The sequence below is a fragment of the Camellia sinensis genome, chromosome 5, assembly GCF_055761805.1.
Source record: "Camellia sinensis isolate YWXY chromosome 5, ASM5576180v1, whole genome shotgun sequence".
Lineage (NCBI taxonomy): Eukaryota > Viridiplantae > Streptophyta > Magnoliopsida > Ericales > Theaceae > Camellia > Camellia sinensis.
The window spans coordinates 25,341,187-25,352,397 of record NC_138965.1 but is presented as its reverse complement, the minus strand read 5'-3'; positions in this window follow the sequence as shown (position 1 = coordinate 25,352,397).

Below are 11,211 nucleotides of genomic sequence, written 5' to 3'. Positions count from 1 at the left end.
AAAGGTAGAAGAAACCAGAGGGAGTTCTCATGTACAAGACCCTTTAGAAGAAGTAAATCTAGGGGAAGGTTCTGTACAACAGCCCACTTATATAAGTGCTTGTTTGAATGCTCTGGACAGAAACCAGCTATTGGTTGTTCTGAAGAAATACAAAGATTGCTTTGCATGGTCTTATAATGAACTACCAGGATTGGATAGGTCATTAGTGGAACATAGGCTCCCCATGAAGCCTAATTTCAAGCCTTACAAGCAGAAACCAAGGAGGATGAGTCCAGAAGTAATTCAGAAGGTTAAGGAAGAGATCCTTAGACTCCTCAAGGCAGGTTTTATTAGAACAGCCAGGTATGTCGAGTGGCTATCTAATATTGTGCCTGTAGTCAAGAAGAATGGCAAAATGAGGGTATGTATCGATTTCAGAAATTTAAATCTGGCGACTCCCAAAGATGAGTACCCTATGCCTATAGTGGACTTGCTGGTGGACAGTTCAGCAGGTCACCAAGTCTTGTCAATGATGGATGGGCATTCCGGCTATAACCAAATCTGCATTGCAGAGGAAGATATCCACAAGACAGCATTCAGATGTCCTGAGAATATTGGCACCTTTGAATGGGTTAAAATGCCATTTGGTCTAAAGAATGCTGGAGCTACATATCAAAGAGCCATGAACACTATCTTTCATGATCTTATTGGAGGATATTTGGAATGTTATATTGATGACATTGTGGTTAAATCCCAATCCATGGAAGAGCACCTGTTTCACTTAGAAGCAGCTTTTGAAAGGATGAGGAAGTTCAAGTTAAAGCTCAATCCTCTTAAATGTGCTTTTGGTGTATCATCTGGAAATTTCTTGGGCTATGTTGTTCACAAGAAAGGAATACAGATTGATCAGAATAAAGCCAAAGCAATCATTGAAGCCAAACCCCCATCAAGTAAGAAAGAATTACAAAGGTTCCTTGGGCAGGTTAACTTTCTTCGAAGGTTCATTTCTAACACTGCAGGGAAAACTAAAGTATTTTCTTCCTTGTTAAGGCTAAAAGATGAAGAGGAATTTGTGTCGACAGCAGAGCATCAAATTGCTTTCGAAGGTATCAAGGCCTACTTGGCTAACCCTCCAGTGCTGATGCCACCAAAGGGGAACAAGCCCTTGAAGTTGTACATAGCCGCAGCAGAGGATTCATTGGGAGCTTTCTTAGCCCAAGACAATGAAGGAGGCAAGGAGCAAGCTATTTATTACCTTAGTAGGTTTTTAAATTCTTGTGAATGTAAATATTCAGCTGTTGAAAAGCTGTGTCTTGCTTTGTATTTTGCTGCAATAAAATTAAGATATTATCTTTTGCCTACAACTGTCTTGGTAATTGCAACCACAGATTTGGTTAAATATATGTTATCTAGACCAATGTTGAGGGGAAGAATTGGCAAATGGATGCTTGCCTTATCAGAATTTCATCTAGAATATGTCCCTCAAAGGGCAGTAAAAGGGCAGGTTTTAGCCAATTTCTTGGCAGATCATCAATCTCAAATAGAGAGCCAGGAGATAATGGAACTTGGTATGGCCAGTGTTGAGCCATGGCAAATGTGGTTCGATGGGTCGAAAGCAAATGGGTTAATTGGAATTGGTATTGTAATCAAGTCTCCACAGGGGACAGAAACTACCCATGGTTTTAGAGTAGATGAAGCTACCTGTTCCAATAACCAGGCTGAATATGAAGCCTTAATTGTGGGATTAGAGATTCTTATTGGATTACAAGTACATGCAGTTGACATATTTGGAGATTCTCAATTGGTGGTTAACCAAGTGAAAGGAATTTTCAAGTGTCAAAGCATAAGTATCCTGCCATATTATGTTGTTGCATTACATTTGCTTTCTCAGTTTCAAATAGCAAATGTAACCCATGTTCCAAGATTCTTGAACACCAGAGCCAATGATGTGGCTCAAAAGGCTTCGAACTTCAAGAGAAGGGATAATACCCAAAGGGACATAACCCAAACAACATATCAGAGATTAATACAACCTTTGAATAAAAGGAATGTGATCTTGGAAGTCAATCATAATGACTTACAAGAACAAGATTGGAGGCATCCAATAAAGCAGTACTTGACTGGTCCATCTTCGAAGGCCAGTAGAAAAGTTAATTTGCAGTCTATGCAATATATGATATACGGTAATGCTCTCTACAAAAAGGGGGGAGATGGCTTATTGTTAGAATGTCTAGGCCCGAAAGAAGCATTAACAGCCATGGCTGAGGTTCATGAAGGCATCTGTGGTGCTCATCAACCTGGTGTAAAAATGAGGTGGTTGCTTCGAAGGCATTCCTATTATTGGCCAACCATCCTTAAAGACTGCATAGAATATGCAAAGGGGTGTCAGGCATGTCAAAAGCATGGCACAATAAGGCACGTGCCCATAACTGACCTACATGCAGTAGTGAAGCCTTGGCCATTCAGAGGGTGGGCCATGGATATGATGGGAAAAATACACCCACCTTCTTCGAAGCATCATTGTTTCATTCTAGTGGCCACTGACTACTTCACTAAATGGGTCGAAGCTAAGCCATACAAGGCTGTAGACCAAACAGAGGTTATTGGTTTTATTAAAGATTTGATCCATAGATTTGGCATCCCGCAAACCATAACAGTTGATAATGGAACTGTGTTTGATGGGAAGATGGTGAAGGCTTTTGTGGCAGAATTTGGAATTAGCCTTGTTAATTCCACACCCTATTATGCACAAGCTAATGGTCAAGCTGAGTCATCCAATAAGTCCTTGAAAAAAGGAATACAAAAGGTTGTGGATGACAATCCCAGGGATTGGCATAACCTATTATTGGATGTTCTGTGGGCATATAGAACCTCACCGAGGTCAAGCACAGGAGTCACTCCCTATGCCTTGGTGTATGGACATGATGCAGTCTTACCAGTAGAGATTAATGTTAAATCTTTGAGAGTAAGATGTCAAGATCAATTGAATCCTGAACAATACCATCAAAGTATGTGCTTAGAATTAGAAGGCATAGATGAAGCCAGAATTTTGGCATTAAATAGCATTCTTTTCCAAAAGAAGAAAGCAGCCAAGAATTATAATAAGAAAGTCAAACACATTGGCTTTGATGAAGGTGATTTGGTATGGAAGACAATACTCCCAATTGGGATTAAAAGCCATAAGTTTGGCAAATGGTCACCTAACTGGGAAGGACCATATCAAATTCATAGGGTTCTGCCTTTTGGAGCATACCATTTAAGAAATTTGAATGGTTATGTACATCCCAAAAAGATTAATGGCAGATATTTAAAACCTTATTTTCCAACCATTTGGGAAACACAAGGGATAGAGTAAACATCATATGCAAGCATCATATGCAAAAACACAAGCTTGCTCAAATGATATGCAAAATATTGTGCTTTCATAAAGAATCAAGTACATTGTGCCACAAATTGGCCCAAAAATCATTACAATGCTTTAGTTGTTTTTGTACAATAGCTTTCCTATTGCTAAGGGAAGGAAATAATTGGATAGCCACAGCCATGTCTTCTTTTCGATTAGCCAGCCCTTGATTGGTGATGTGCAGTTTCTTATCAGTTCGAACCAAGGCTTGGTTTACTGCGGCTAACTCTTCTTCAAGCTGAGCTTTCTTCTCCAGAAGTTGGACTCGAAAGTGGGAGGCAAAAGAGTGTTGTTCTTTCAAAGTCGATACTTCAGTATGCACTTGAGAAAAAAAACTCTGGTCCTTAGCCAGCTTCTCATCCGCAGTCTTAGCAGCATGACAAATATTGAGATAAAAATCAATAGTAGCTGCAGCCTGAGATAGATGACTTGAGACACTCATGGCAGACTGCTCAACAATGTTACAGCATTGAAGGAACCCATTCCTGATGATAGGCCTTTGTAGAGCCTCGAAGGGGATCCTTGAAAAAGAAGTCAACAGTTGCAAGCATGTGTCCAAATCTACTGAAGGTGCAAAAGGCTTATTGCTAGAGGAAGGAGAACTCTTGAAGATTTCCAGTAGGGAGTCAGCCAAGGCTAATGGTTCAGCTTCAGCAGTAGAGGTGGGAGAGGTAGAAGGTATGTCAAAGAGACTAGCTAGTCTTCCTTCGAAGATGTCTACCTCGTCCCTTGACATGAAGGGCATAGAGAGTGTTGTGGTGGAAGACACAAAGGGCTGCATGGGGATGGGAGAAACGGATGGAGCATCTTTGGCAGCCTCTATGGTCTTGGCCACCAGCAAATCAAGTGAAGAGGGGCTGGAAGTTGGCATTGGTGATGAGCCATGAATTGAAGAGCTACCAGTGTCCTCTGTGGAAGAATCAACTGCCACTAGGAATGGAGCAGCAGTTGGAGTTTCTGTAAAGGATGGAAAAAGAGCATGGCTCGAAGGAAAAGTAGACTGAGGTAGGTCACGAGCCAAAAAAGGGAGGTATGGCTTTAATCCAAGAAAAGGAGATGCAGGAATACTGGGACTTAAGGAAGGTACGTCAAATATAGGTTTTGGAAGTGGAAGTACGATTCGAACAACCCTGACATTTTGCATTTGATCAACTTCAACCGAAATTGAGGAAGGCCTTATTGGAAAGGTGAGTGCAGTAGTTGTCGCTGCAAAAAGAAGAAATGCAGAACAATGTTGAACTTCAATACCACAAGCTGACAAAGTAAAAAACAGTAGAGGTATGAAAGAAATTACTTGTTCCAGAGGCACTGGTACTGATGGGAGAACTGCGAAGAGAATAGTGTCCAGCAGTCCGTTGTTTTCTGGCTAGTTCCCTTTGCAATGCATCAGCAACAGCAGCTCTCTCTCTTAAAATTTGTTGTTGCCGTCTTTTCTCAGCCCTTTCAAAGACGACTATGGCTTTGGAATGTTCTTGTTCCACGGCCTTGGCGGCTGCCTCATGAAGGGGATCTTCAATCAAGGCAGTAGTTGAAGCAGCCATTTTCCTTCTCTTTCCTATGGCTTGGGCGATTGTCTCAGAATCAGAATCCTCATCAAAGTTGGAAGGGGAGATATCAAACTCAGAAGAAGAGACAGTAATCTTTCTTCTCTTTTTTCTTTGAATTGGCATTGTCTGCTCCTCAATTGTTTTCTCAGCTCCTTCAGCTTGAGGTTCGGATTCCTTAAAAATAACCTCCTCCTCTACTTCCCTAGTGGTTGTCTCCTCTTGGGACAAATCAATCGCCCTTTTCCTCCTCATCAAGGGTGACTCATGCTCTTGATCTTGGGCATTTTCTTTTTCTTCTTCTTGCACCTTAATTGTTTTCTTCTCAGGCTCAAGCAGTCTCCGCTTCTTTTGTTTCTGATCACCTTCAACTAAATAAACTTCCATATTACTCACCCACCAACTCTGATATCTCTTCAAAAAGGTGCCTTGAGGTATGAAAGGGATGTACTCAAAAGTGGCCAAATCATCCATAAACTTGAAGGTTGCCTCTTCTAGCCTTGACTTTCGAACCTTCAAATCTCTCTTGGTCAGAGTTAAGTTGGTGTTGCTGCAGAGAGGTATTGGAACTCCTTGTGTGAGGCCAAATTGTCTAGCAAATTGAGCAGGACAATAAGGCTCAGCTATGCATTTATAGGCTCTGGGGTTGGTGGTCCCAATAAACAGTTCTCTGGGGATCAGTAGGGAAGCCCACATGTCTTTATGAATAGGCAAGGCGCAGAGCCTGTCACTGAGGAAGTGATTCAACCAGGCTGGACCTATGCTAGCTTCGAAGGGACGGAAACGGAGATCAGGAAGAACAGCTGGTAGTTGATGAAAGAAGGAGAAGTAAAAGGCAAAAGTAGCTGGATAAAGTGAAGCATTGGCTAGTTTTATGCCATGAGTGAGAGAGTGTAGCCCAGAAAATTTAAGGCATTTGGATTGTAGTTCAGTAAAATAGGCAAAGAGCCAAAGCTGAAGGATCCAAAATGGTCCCCCTTGACTAGCATCTAAGGGTTTCTCACAAAAGAGGGAACAAACTCTATATACATGACCCAGAATGTATGGGGCTAAGGCTACTCTTTTCTGCAAAACCAAGGCTTTGGCAAGGGGAGCAAATTCAGGCATGATTCTTTGGGAGGAGGTGCAGAATAGAAATTTGCAAAGCCAATATAATAAAAAGGAAAAGAATTCCCTATCAGTTACTGGACCCACTCTTTTGTTCTCGGCTCTAACAAAATCACTGTAAGATGAATTAAGAGAGGGGAGGGAGAAAGGGACTACTAAGTCAGGAAAATCTGGTGTGATGGGGGTACCAATGGGGGATACTCCTAATAGATGGCAAATATCAAGAACAGTGGGGGCCATCATCCCGCATCTGAATTGAAAGAAATTGAAGACGGGGTTCCAAAAGCACAAAGCAGTAGGAACTAGGAAAGGGTCCTCTGAGATAGTTACCCTAGATAGTCGAAGAGCATCGAGGAGACAGAGCTCCTGGAGGTCCAGTGTCTTAGCAGGAATGATCCGATCATACCATTCTTGCCATTTCGGTCTTAACGTGGGCCAGCATCGATGAGGACGATTGCTTCTCCAGTTCTTCCAGTCAAGGCCACTTTCATAAAGGAGACGTTGGTCCACCAGACGCGGATAAAAGGTTGGGAGCTCAGCAAGGACTTCCTTGAAAATTGGTCCAAGCACGTAGTTCTGCTGCTCATGACGATGAGGGACGAAGATACGCCCATCGATAGCGCTTTTCTCTCCAGCCTTGTACTTCTCACATTCTGCGTCAATAAGCCTCTTCAAAGCTAAAGATGAGCTTACGCGCTCTGGGGCTGGTACTTTTTGTGAAGAAGAAGCCATTGATGATACACTCTTCAGAAGATGAAGACCGAAGCAAAGAGGAACCAGTAGAGAGAAGGGTTTGTAAAAGTCAAGAGATTTCGGAACACGAAACGAGAAGGTTTTAAAATCTCTGTGTCCGAAATTATACCCCGTGAGTCGTTAAGTACTAAAAGTACGAATGCGAGGAGTCTCTTCCAATTTTGGTAGTTTTGGAGGGAAGAGCTTATTCCGGGATTGGGGCCAGCTTCGAAATGAAATATTTGGCTTCGAAGACAAGAAGTTGGCGCCAAAAAATTAAATAACAGCGGCTTCGAAATACATAAGCCGGCTTCGAAGCCTATTATATGCGTAAAGGTGTTAAATTGCTTGATTATTGGTCTATTTCAAAGGGTTTAAAGACCTGTTTAGGGATTATGAATCAAAGTAACGACCTTCGGAGCAAACCCTAATATTCTCTGAGTATGAGAAACACTGTTCAAAGCATCAGAACCAATTGTTGGTTTTTTATACATATTACTCTTCGAAAGAAAAAATGGTCAATTTGGAATTGATTGATTATATTAACCATGACCATATGTTGGTTGTAATTGGTTTTGAGGAGTAATATTGTTAAAATTTAAAGCATTAATTCCAGACGATATCGGCCAGAATTGTCAATTTTACTCCATAAATTGGAATAAGACATGTTGGTTCTTTTAGTACTTCATTAAACAATTGACTTGAAGGATGAGATTGTTCAAATTCGAAGTTATGAGTTAGCTGTTAGAGATAAAAGGAAACAGAGTCAAACAGTGTTAAGTACAGAAAGACTTTGTTTATATTAAAGCCAAGACGATTACATTAAGTGACCCTATCTGGGTACAAATTCAAGTTCATAAAAATAAGGAATAGAATAAATAACGAGGTCATGAAATTTTGTCCAGCAATGGTCAATAAATTTCTGTTCTTTCTTTATTATTTCTTCTATCTCTTCTAAAGTTGGCTGCATAAGCTGATGAGCTCTCACTTCATAATAGAGTTCTTCAGCCTTTGTTTCGAAAGCCTCTTCCCTCGATTTTTGTTCCGATTCATCTATAACCAAATCGTCCCAGTACGCAGAATCTTTATTCTTGAAGTCATCGAACTCTTCGATAAAATTTTCTGCTTCATACTGGGCATGAATTCGGAGAGATAAAAGTTGATCCAGATTTTGGATGGTGATCTTAGAATTCCGATGCCAGTAGAGGAGCACTGGGAGTTGGTCCAAAAACAAATGAAGCTCTGCTTGGGCAAGAGGGTTGAGGACATGACCCCTAGTCAGGACATCACAAGCCCATTGAAAGTTCTTAAGAGGAATGTCATCCTCAAGAACATTGAAGGGCAGGTGGGAGAAAGCCGCGAGCAAAAGTTGAGCTTGCTTTCGCTCGGCTGGAGAAGGGGGTGACGGAGGTTGGTAAGGTGGAAAAACTTTGTCCATTGGAAGGGCAAGTCTTAGTTTCTCTGTCCAGGAAAGAATGAGAGAAGGAGAAGGAGAAGATGATCCTGCTTCGGAAGATGGGAAGAGAGTAGATGGCTCTGCTTCAGAAGACAAAGGGGAGGGAGTAGATGTTTCTATCTCAGAAGATGCATAAGAGGGTGTGGATGCCTCTATCATGGGAGATGGCACGGGAGCAGAAGGAACAAAGGCATTAATGTAATCAAGCCAATCAGAAGAACAAATCTTCGCCTTCTTGGCTAAGAATGAAGGGGTGTACCCTTGTGCTTCTTCTGGACACCGGGCAGGGTGCATTATCTTTGTAGGCATGGAAGAAGTATACCAAGCCACAAGCAGAGTCACTTCCAAGCTACGTCGAAGGTCAATGGGCACGTAAGGGTAGACTACTGAGCTTCGAGCGTAGGAGGGAAACTCCAAGGGGTCAGTGAACTCAACAAAATAGTGATTGATTCGCTCCCTTAAATCATAAGTCTCAAGAGTTGACCAGCATGTCCAGCCAGAAGCCCCAGAGGGTGAAGAGGTTACAGTTTCATCCCATGCAGAGGTCTGTGAAGAAGAGTTTCCTAAGTCCATATTTGCAACTTGTCGAAGCAAAGGCTTGAGAGTAGTTCGGTCAAAATACAAAGGGAGTTTAGGGGAAGAACTCTTTGTATCTGTAAGTTTATAAACCAAGGGATTAAAGGCAATGTGTTCGTAGTCCAAAGGTTTATAATCTGCAAAAGCCTCCATTACCTGAATAGAGAAGGGCGGGTAAAGGTGGCTAATGAATGCGTGGAGGTTCTTTCGAGGGGGAATAACATCACTCAAAGGCTCTTCATATGCTTGATCAGTAGTAAGGGAGGTTGATGCAGCCATAGCCTGTTCGAATACTAAGGTATTGGGATGTTCGACGAGTTAATGCAAATGATTACCAAATGGATGACGGTTGTGTTTCCAGAATTTGGACTCCATACACGTTCTAGAGGCGCGGGAAAACTGTAATCCACTAATATCACCAAGTATTGGGTATATTAGTGCGGGGGGTAATGTTGGCTACATATTTTGTAAAAGCCAGTTACAGTTCGACACGTGGCAGAGTAAGGGTAATAAAGGAATGTTATTCAAGCCTTTAATCCTGATCGTACACGTGGCAATAAATATTGGTCCTCACATGATCTGAGTAACACTAGATCAATAACGGGATGCAAGATGACATATCTTCAACGGTTACTCATATTCAAATTCAAGTACAAGAGGGAAGCTCAACTGCCAGTAATGGCGTAATGGAGCTACTTGTAAGGAAGCATGATCAGCGATCATGGAGGAGCAGTTCGACGGTTCGAAGTGCAGTTCGAAGGTCATCACTGACGAGTATAAATAGCAGGGCAGCCCCCAGAAAAAAAGGACGGACTCAGATCATACAAATCAGTCATTTACTTTATATATTTTCTTTTCCAGTCTTTTACATTTCCAGTCTTTAAATACCTATTCTTTAAATACCTGCACTTTAAATACCCGCACTGCACTTCGATTCATAGGAGTAGCTTCAAGTAGATTCAAGTAGATTGCTGTTGTAAACCTCTCTGAGGCTGAGTTCGGACCATTGTAAGTGTTCATTTTTATGAAATACTTCAATTGTTCTTCATATTACTGTTATTTCTATTAACTTCTCCTAAATCAAGCCACCAGTAAAAGTCCTCTTCATTGAGGCTGGAAAGAACTAAAACACAATCGTCTGATAATTGGTTGGCAATCACAATTTCTGTAAGGACTGATTGATCCTTGCTGGCACGCTCACATTCACAAAAATACCCTTCGAAAAGCCAAAAAGCCAACAGATACATTGTTCCTGGACTATTTGGTTAGATTGGATTTGTATCATATGTTTGTTTAGTCATGGGATTAGAGGTCTGGATTGGACTGTTCTATTGAATCTCATGTTTGTTTGGGATATTATGGAGAATGATAAATGTTCAAAAGATTATTTTGCCCTTTTGAATTATTTACTAAATAATAAGAAAATTAAATCTGAATTATAAATTTTATTTAATTTGTTTACTAGAACTTTTAAAATATTAAATAAATAGAATATTAATAAATATTACATAAATTTATTTTCATTTGTAATTGAGATTTTTAATTTTTTTTTTACTTAATTAAGTATAATTAATACCATGAATGCACCAAATATGAAATTTTTTTGACTTCATGCACCAAATATAATTAATACCATTAGATGATTTTTTTTTTTACTTTAAAGATGAAATGAAGCTCCTGCGCAGGAAATGAAGCTCCTGAGTATGCTCCTGCAGTGAAATGAAGCTCTTGCAGTGAAAAAAAAATGGGCAAAAGATAAATGAAAGAGATAGGGTCAAAGATGTAATAAACCTAGCTAATCCCATGGGATACATTGTCCCATGAATTTGGTCCCAGCCCCCCCGGGGTACAATAAGCCAATGAATATAGGATTAATAGTCCGGGGGGATTATTAGTCCGGACCAAAAAATCCATACCAAATTACGAACTATTAGCCCATCCGGACTAATAGTCCAATCCCATGAGTTATCCTTCAAAACAAACGAGCCCTAAAAGTACAATGATCAAATGACGCAAGGGGTAAAATGTGGGGATTACTGGTGTAATTTGACAAGAAAATTAAGGATACATCTCTTTAAAAGTTTTTCTTTTTCTTTTTCTTTTAGAATAAGTTTGTTTACTAGTTGAGGTCTCTAAGATTTTAAATTTTGAGAGAATAAATTTTTTTTTTTGGGGACATAAATGGTTGATGTAGCCTTACAAACATAAAAAGTCCTAGAACACTCATTTCTTTTTGCCTTGTTTCCCTCTTTGCTCTATTCGTTCTTTAGCACCTTTCACTAGAGTTGTGTAAAATACCGGTCAAAACCATACCAATCCATATTAATCCTCACCGCTTTATCCGCTAACCATGAATTAAATTTTAAAATTTATAATCCACCTTCGAAATTGTTTTGCTCTACTATAGTTAATAC